At 50.5% G+C, this 8837-nt stretch overlaps 1 long non-coding RNA gene across 1 annotated transcript; it reads right to left on the reverse strand.

Annotated features, from left to right (window-relative positions):
• Positions 1 to 3103: 3103 nt before the first annotated feature.
• LOC147646980 (uncharacterized) lies at positions 3104 to 8127 on the reverse strand. The gene is made up of 5 exons (XR_015281679.1): positions 7953 to 8127; positions 7625 to 7858; positions 4819 to 7333; positions 4491 to 4724; positions 3104 to 4199 (listed from the first exon to the last, which is right to left on the reverse strand). It is a non-coding gene; the product is annotated as an uncharacterized LOC147646980 (long non-coding RNA).
• Between the last annotated feature and the right edge of the window lie 710 nt (positions 8128 to 8837).

An 8837-nucleotide genomic window follows, 5' to 3' on the forward strand; every position in this document is an offset into this window, starting at 1 on the left:
CCAGAGCCAGATTCAGGCACAATCCTACTGCCTGCTGAGCATCTGGGAAAGGTGCTGAGCATCTTCAGGCCTAGAAGCACAAAAGAGCTCAGGCTCTCCCCGAACTGGGTTTTCAGGGCAGCTTTCCATATCTCTGCAAGATTTCTTCAGCCCTCAACACGTCTGACTTTATTATGTCCAACGATGCATTTGGGTTTCTTCCGTCCTCTTGTGTGCCCGTGAGTAACCTTCCACGTGGATGAAGGAGATTGTGTACAGGACAATTGATTGCGGCATTGCCATTTGGCTTCACTGTCACTCAGTTGAACACGGTCCTTATCTAAGAAGGACTTCCAAGAAATGGGTAGGAGTTTTGGCTGTGAGAGGAGCAGAAAGCACATTTTCTACAGCAAATTGCTAGCTGATGCACTTTCCTCCCTGCCAAAATAGTGATTGCCATTCATCTTCCTGGGAAGAATGTAAAGACCCATTCAGAGATGCCAGGTTCAGCTGGCCTGTGGCTTTGTGTGCCTCATTTCACATGTCCAATTTCAAGGGCCACTAAAAGAGGCTCATGTTTGCCTTGCTACCCACAAGTGCTGTAGCTATTTCCAGGAGAAGAGGGAAAACATCGCTGTCCTGTGGTGTGGTAGAAATGCCACCACAACTGTGATTGTGTGAGCAAAGCCAGCCAGTGCTTTTTGGGGCAGCAGCAGCAGCGGAGAGTGTGGCAGAGCGGTTTTGATACTCTTTTTAGAGTCCTGCAAACATTGTTCCCGAAACAACCCACAGCTTTGCAAACGTGCCCGAAGAAAATGCAAAGAGAACTGGGGTGTGAAAATCAAAGACTGTTTATCTGTAGAAGAAAAGGAACAAGAATGAACTACACCACATATTTACACTGTAAGAATATTGGTAACAACAACAACAACAAACTATAGAACCTATTTACCTGAGAACAGATCTAACAAAACTCTGTGAAACGTATTTACAGACAACTTAAACAAACTCTAAAACTTCTATCCTGAACACAACAACTGTAAAACGTATGTACAGCAGGGTGGCATCTGTGTCTGTGATGTCCCTAAGTCCTGGAAGAAAAACAAGTAGCACGGTCAGTGCAGTCAGGCACGGAAGGGTGTTCCATGTGCTGCCGGGCTGGGACACTGGCCCAGTGGGACTCTGCTGCCAGAAGGGAGCCTGGCTGTGGGCTGTGGCCCAGGCACTGGAACAGGGCTTGTGTGGCCCACAGCAAGCCCAGGCCAGGCCAGGGATGGCCAGCAGAATGCAGTGCATGGGCTAGCGTGTCCCTGAGCAGGAAGTGCCCAGCCCGGCCCCAGGCTGGCAGCAGGGGACCCACTCTGCCTGTGGGGAGCACCTGCCTGTTCTGCTGCTGGCATCGGTCTTCATCCCAAGACCATGTCTTCCTCCTTGTCTTTTAGATCAATATCCATCTCTTCAATAGAATCTTTCGTTTCCACCTCCATCTCTTCCTCTGTCTCGTACATATCCACATCCATCTCTTGCTCTCCAGTATCCTCTCCGTCCACTTCCATGGCTTCTTCTCTATCAGTCTGTGTATCGACGTCCGTCTCCTCCTCTCCGTCTGTGCCAGCCTGCAGAGGTAGCAAAATTTCCCAGCCTGTCCCACAGAGCTCCAGCCCAGCCAGGCAGCTGCGGGGTGTCCGCCTCCGTGGAATAGTAGCATACCTCTTTTGGAACAAATGCAGACATCCTGCAGGGATGGAGAGCAAAATCCAAGCGATGGGGAGCTTTGGGGACTGCTGGGGGAATCAGGGAGCAGGTGGCAACAAGGTGACAGGGGTAGGCTTGGAGCAGGGTGAATGAAGAGCGTGCTGGCACAAGGAGCCAAGGGTTGTGTTGTGGCCGTTGCTGGATGCTGGAAGTTCTAGCTGGAGCGTGCACTGTGACATCACCGCCAGGAGTTGAGGCCCAGGCTGAAGTGGACAACGGAGACCGTAGAATGAATGATGGAATCCCTGGGTGTTTGGGCTTGGAAGGGACCCTAAAGACCATCTTGTTCCAAGCGGAGCAATCTTCGCCCAGAATAGGTTGCTCAGAGCCCCGCTCCCAGCTGGCCTTGGATGTTGCCAAGGATGGAGCATCCCCAGCCTCTGTGCACAGCCCGGGCCAGTGCCCCAGCAGCCGGAGTGGAAAAGAGCAGCTTCATTAGATCCAACTTCAAGCTCACTCCTGCAGTTGAAAGGCTTCTCCTCTCTGTGCCCATCTTTCCTAGAGCTGCAGGGAGGCCTCGCCAGCCCCCTTCTCTTTCCAGGCTGAGCATCCCCAGCCCCACACGGACAGCAGTCCGATGCGTGGCAGTCAAGGCTAAAGGCTAGCAAATGGCTACATCAGGAAGTGAGAGATGGAAGCTTTTGGAGATGGAAGCTTTACCTCTAAATGTAGAAAAGAAAGAAAAGTGGAGGGGGAAATGGTGGGACTCTGGCTCTGTTCTAACTGGCGAAGATTTTCTTTTCTTCTTTTCTGTCATGCTAACCCAAGTTTTGTTGTTTGAAAGGAGGTTTAGCAAAATATCCATCGTCTTCTCCACTGCTGAAACACTGAACAACATCTGGGCAGGCTGAGGATGCAGAGCAAAACCTGCAAATATCTACTGCTGATCGTGATCCTGGGGAATGCAGCTAAAGCCAGCCAAAAGCAATTTCTGGAAAGTCAAGCCTGCTTTACGTTTTCTGGAGTTTGGTTGTGCCAACTTCACCAGTCATTTCTAAAAAAGGAAAAGAAACTCCAAGCAAAAGAGAGAAAAACACAAAGAAACCAACCCAAAGAAACCAATCAAACAAACAGATAAAACACCCCCAATCAAACCAAAGGCAATGAGAAGTTAGGACTAGTTGTAAGGATATCACAGCAGGCGAATGGCTGCTTCCTACTTGGATCACCATCCAAAGCCACCTAGAACAACTTCTCCAAAACATATCCAACAGGAGAAATGGAAAAAGTGATCCATGGCAGCTCTGCATTGTGGTGAAGGATGAGCATGCAGTGGTCCAGATTGCCCACCCTCCAGGCTGCTGTTTGCTCTGCTGAAAGACTCTTGCAGGACTGTGGCCCCTCTCCATGCAATGGAAATCATTGCCACAGCTCTCAGTTGAGGCACTGGCATTTCCAGAGCCAGATTCAGGCACAATCCTACTGCCTGCTGAGCATCTGGGAAAGGTGCTGAGCATCTTCAGGCCTAGAAGCACAAAAGAGCTCAGGCTCTCCCCGAACTGGGTTTTCAGGGCAGCTTTCCATATCTCTGCAAGATTTCTTCATCCCTCAACACGTCTGACTTTATGATGTCCAACGATGCATTTGGGTTTCTTCCGTCCTCTTGTGTGCCCGTGAGTAACCTTCCACGTGGATGAAGGAGATTGTGTACAGGACAATTGATTGCGGCATTGCCATTTGGCTTCACTGTCACTCAGTTGAACACGGTCCTTATCTAAGAAGGACTTCCAAGAAATGGGTAGGAGTTTTGGCTGTGAGAGGAGCAGAAAGCACATTTTCTACAGCAAATTGCTAGCTGATGCACTTTCCTCCCTGCCAAAATAGTGATTGCCATTCATCTTCCTGGGAAGAATGTAAAGACCCATTCAGAGATGCCAGGTTCAGCTGGCCTGTGGCTTTGTGTGCCTCATTTCACATGTCCAATTTCAAGGGCCACTAAAAGAGGCTCATGTTTGCCTTGCTACCCACAAGTGCTGTAGGTATTTCCAGGAGAAGAGGGAAAACATCGCTGTCCTGTGGTGTGGTAGAAATGCCACCACAACTGTGATTGTGTGAGCAAAGCCAGCCAGTGCTTTTTGAGGCAGCAGCAGCAGCGGAGAGTGTGGCAGAGCGGTTTTGATACTCTTTTTAGAGTCCTGCAAACATTGTTCCCGAAACAACCCACAGCTTTGCAAACGTGCCCGAAGAAAATGCAAAGAGAACTGGGGTGTGAAAATCAAAGACTGTTTATCTGTAGAAGAAAAGGAACAAGAATGAACTACACCACATATTTACACTGTAAGAATATTGGTAACAACAACAACAACAAACTATAGAACCTATTTACCTGAGAACAGATCTAACAAAACTCTGTGAAACGTATTTACAGACAACTTAAACAAACTCTAAAACTTCTATCCTGAACACAACAACTGTAAAACGTATGTACAGCAGGGTGGCATCTGTGTCTGTGATGTCCCTAAGTCCTGGAAGAAAAACAAGTAGCACGGTCAGTGCAGTCAGGCACGGAAGGGTGTTCCATGTGCTGCCGGGCTGGGACACTGGCCCAGTGGGACTCTGCTGCCAGAAGGGAGCCTGGCTGTGGGCTGTGGCCCAGGCACTGGAACAGGGCTTGTGTGGCCCACAGCAAGCCCAGGCCAGGCCAGGGATGGCCAGCAGAATGCAGTGCATGGGCTAGCGTGTCCCTGAGCAGGAAGTGCCCAGCCCGGCCCCAGGCTGGCAGCAGGGGACCCACTCTGCCTGTGGGGAGCACCTGCCTGTTCTGCTGCTGGCATCGGTCTTCATCCCAAGACCATGTCTTCCTCCTTGTCTTTTAGATCAATATCCATCTCTTCAATAGAATCTTTCGTTTCCACCTCCATCTCTTCCTCTGTCTCGTACATATCCACATCCATCTCTTGCTCTCCAGTATCCTCTCCGTCCACTTCCATGGCTTCTTCTCTATCAGTCTGTGTATCGACGTCCGTCTCCTCCTCTCCGTCTGTGCCAGCCTGCAGAGGTAGCAAAATTTCCCAGCCTGTCCCACAGAGCTCCAGCCCAGCCAGGCAGCTGCGGGGTGTCCGCCTCCGTGGAATAGTAGCATACCTCTTTTGGAACAAATGCAGACATCCTGCAGGGATGGAGAGCAAAATCCAAGCGATGGGGAGCTTTGGGGACTGCTGGGGGAATCAGGGAGCAGGTGGCAACAAGGTGACAGGGGTAGGCTTGGAGCAGGGTGAATGAAGAGCGTGCTGGCACAAGGAGCCAAGGGTTGTGTTGTGGCCGTTGCTGGATGCTGGAAGTTCTAGCTGGAGCGTGCACTGTGACATCACCGCCAGGAGTTCAGGCCCAGGCTGAAGTGGACAACGGAGACCGTAGAATGAATGATGGAATCCCTGGGTGTTTGGGCTTGGAAGGGACCCTAAAGACCATCTTGTTCCAAGCGGAGCAATCTTCGCCCAGAATAGGTTGCTCAGAGCCCCGCTCCCAGCTGGCCTTGGATGTTGCCAAGGATGGAGCATCCCCAGCCTCTGTGCACAGCCCGGGCCAGTGCCCCAGCAGCCGGAGTGGAAAAGAGCAGCTTCATTAGATCCAACTTCAAGCTCACTCCTGCAGTTGAAAGGCTTCTCCTCTCTGTGCCCATCTTTCCTAGAGCTGCAGGGAGGCCTCGCCAGCCCCCTTCTCTTTCCAGGCTGAGCATCCCCAGCCCCACACGGACAGCAGTCCGATGCGTGGCAGTCAAGGCTAAAGGCTAGCAAATGGCTACATCAGGAAGTGAGAGATGGAAGCTTTTGGAGATGGAAGCTTTACCTCTAAATGTAGAAAAGAAAGAAAAGTGGAGGGGGAAATGGTGGGACTCTGGCTCTGCTCTAACTGGCGAAGATTTTCTTTTCTTCTTTTCTGTCGTGCTAACCCAAGTTTTGTTGTTTGAAAGGAGGTTTAGCAAAATATCCATCGTCTTCTCCACTGCTGAAACACTGAACAACATCTGGGCAGGCTGAGGATGCAGAGCAAAACCTGCAAATATCTACTGCTGATCGTGATCCTGGGGAATGCAGCTAAAGCCAGCCAAAAGCAATTTCTGGAAAGTCAAGCCTGCTTTACGTTTTCTGGAGTTTGGTTGTGCCAACTTCACCAGTCATTTCTAAAAAAGGAAAAGAAACTCCAAGCAAAAGAGAGAAAAACACAAAGAAACCAACCCAAAGAAACCAATCAAACAAACAGATAAAACACCCCCAATCAAACCAAAGGCAATGAGAAGTTAGGACTAGTTGTAAGGATATCACAGCAGGCGAATGGCTGCTTCCTACTTGGATCACCATCCAAAGCCACCTAGAACAACTTCTCCAAAACATATCCAACAGGAGAAATGGAAAAAGTGATCCATGGCAGCTCTGCATTGTGGTGAAGGATGAGCATGCAGTGGTCCAGATGCAGCATTGCCCACCCTCCAGGCTGCTGTTTGCTCTGCTGAAAGACTTGCAGGACTGTGGCCCCTCTCCATGCAATGGAAATCATTGCCACAGCTCTCAGTTGAGGCACTGGCATTTCCAGAGCCAGATTCAGGCACAATCCTACTGCCTGCTGAGCATCTGGGAAAGGTGCTGAGCATCTTCAGGCCTAGAAGCACAAAAGAGCTCAGGCTCTCCCCGAACTGGGTTTTCAGGGCAGCTTTCCATATCTCTGCAAGATTTCTTCATCCCTCAACACGTCTGACTTTATTATGTCCAACGATGCATTTGGGTTTCTTCCGTCCTCTTGTGTGCCCGTGAGTAACCTTCCACGTGGATGAAGGAGATTGTGTACAGGACAATTGATTGCGGCATTGCCATTTGGCTTCACTGTCACTCAGTTGAACACGGTCCTTATCTAAGAAGGACTTCCAAGAAATGGGTAGGAGTTTTGGCTGTGAGAGGAGCAGAAAGCACATTTTCTACAGCAAATTGCTAGCTGATGCACTTTCCTCCCTGCCAAAATAGTGATTGCCATTCATCTTCCTGGGAAGAATGTAAAGACCCATTCAGAGATGCCAGGTTCAGCTGGCCTGTGGCTTTGTGTGCCTCATTTCACATGTCCAATTTCAAGGGCCACTAAAAGAGGCTCATGTTTGCCTTGCTACCCACAAGTGCTGTAGGTATTTCCAGGAGAAGAGGGAAAACATCGCTGTCCTGTGGTGTGGTAGAAATGCCACCACAACTGTGATTGTGTGAGCAAAGCCGGCCAGTGCTTTTTAAGGCAGCAGCAGCAGCTGAGAGTGTGGCAGAGCGGTTTTGATACTCTTTTTAGAGTCCTGCAAACATTGTTCCCGAAACAACCCACAGCTTTGCAAATATGCCCGAAGAAAATGCAAAGAGAACTGGGGTGTGAAAATCAAAGACTGTTTATCTGTAGAAGAAAAGGAACAAGAATGAACTACACCACATATTTACACTGTAAGAATATTGGTAACAACAACAACAACAAACTATAGAACCTATTTACCTGAGAACAGATCTAACAAAACTCTATGAAACGTATTTACAGGCAACTTAAACAAACTCTAAAACTTCTATCCTGAACACAACAACTGTAAAACGTATGTACAGCAGGGTGGCATCTATGTCTGTGATGTCCCTAAGTCCTGGAAGAAAAACAAGTAGCACGGTCAGTGCAGTCAGGCACGGAAGGGTATTCCATGTGCTGTCGGGCTGGGACACTGGCCCAGTGGGACTCTGCTGCCAGAAGGGAGCCTGGCTGTGGGCTGTGGCCCAGGCACTGGAACAGGGCTTGTGTGGCCCACAGCAAGCCCAGGCCAGGCCAGGGATGGCCAGCAGAATGCAGTGCATGGGCTAGCGTGTCCCTGAGCAGGAAGTGCCCAGCCCGGCCCCAGGCTGGCAGCAGGGGACCCACTCTGCCTGTGGGGAGCACCTGCCTGTTCTGCTGCTGGCATCGGTCTTCATCCCAAGACCATGTCTTCCTCCTTGTCTTTTAGATCAATATCCATCTCTTCAATAGAATCTTTCGTTTCCACCTCCATCTCTTCCTCTGTCTCGTACATATCCACATCCATCTCTTGCTCTCCAGTATCCTCTCCGTCCACTTCCATGGCTTCTTCTCTATCAGTCTGTGTATCGACGTCCGTCTCCTCCTCTCCGTCTGTGCCAGCCTGCAGAGGTAGCAAAATTTCCCAGCCTGTCCCACAGAGCTCCAGCCCAGCCAGGCAGCTGCGGGGTGTCCGCCTCCGTGGAATAGTAGCATACCTCTTTTGGAACAAATGCAGACATCCTGCAGGGATGGAGAGCAAAATCCAAGCGATGGGGAGCTTTGGGGACTGCTGGGGGAATCAGGGAGCAGGTGGCAACAAGGTGACAGGGGTAGGCTTGGAGCAGGGTGAATGAAGAGCGTGCTGGCACAAGGAGCCAAGGGTTGTGTTGTGGCCGTTTCTGGATGCTGGAAGTTCTAGCTGGAGCGTGCACTGTGACATCACCGCCAGGAGTTCAGGCCCAGGCTGAAGAGGACAACGGAGACCGGAGAATGAATGATGGAATCCCTGGGTGCTTGGGCTTGGAAGGGACCCTAAAGACCATCTTGTTCCAAGCGGAGCAATCTTCGCCCAGAATAGGTTGCTCAGAGCCCCGCTCCCAGCTGGCCTTGGATGTTGCCAAGGATGGAGCATCCCCAGCCTCTGTGCACAGCCCGGGCCAGTGGCCCAGCAGCCGGAGTGGAAAAGAGCAGCTTCATTAGATCCAACTTCAAGCTCACTCCTGCAGTTGAAAGGCTTCTCCTCTCTGTGCCCATCTTTCCTAGAGCTGCAGGGAGGCCTCGCCAGCCCCCTTCTCTTTCCAGGCTGAGCATCCCCAGCCCCACACGGACAGCAGTCCGATGCGTGGCAGTCAAGGCTAAAGGCTAGCAAATGGCTACATCAGGAAGTGAGAGATGGAAGCTTTTGGAGATGGAAGCTTTACCTCTAAATGTAGAAAAGAAAGAAAAGTGGAGGGGGAAATGGTGGGACTCTGGCTCTGTTCTAACTGGCGAAGATTTTCTTTTCTTCTTTTCTGTCGTGCTAACCCAAGTTTTGTTGTTTGAAAGGAGGTTTAGCAAAATATCCATCGTCTTCTCCACTGCTGAAACACTGAACAACATCT

The sequence above is a fragment of the Cyanistes caeruleus genome, unplaced genomic scaffold (assembly GCF_971803275.1).
Source record: "Cyanistes caeruleus unplaced genomic scaffold, bCyaCae1.hap1.1 HAP1_SCAFFOLD_69, whole genome shotgun sequence".
Classification (NCBI taxonomy): domain Eukaryota; kingdom Metazoa; phylum Chordata; class Aves; order Passeriformes; family Paridae; genus Cyanistes; species Cyanistes caeruleus.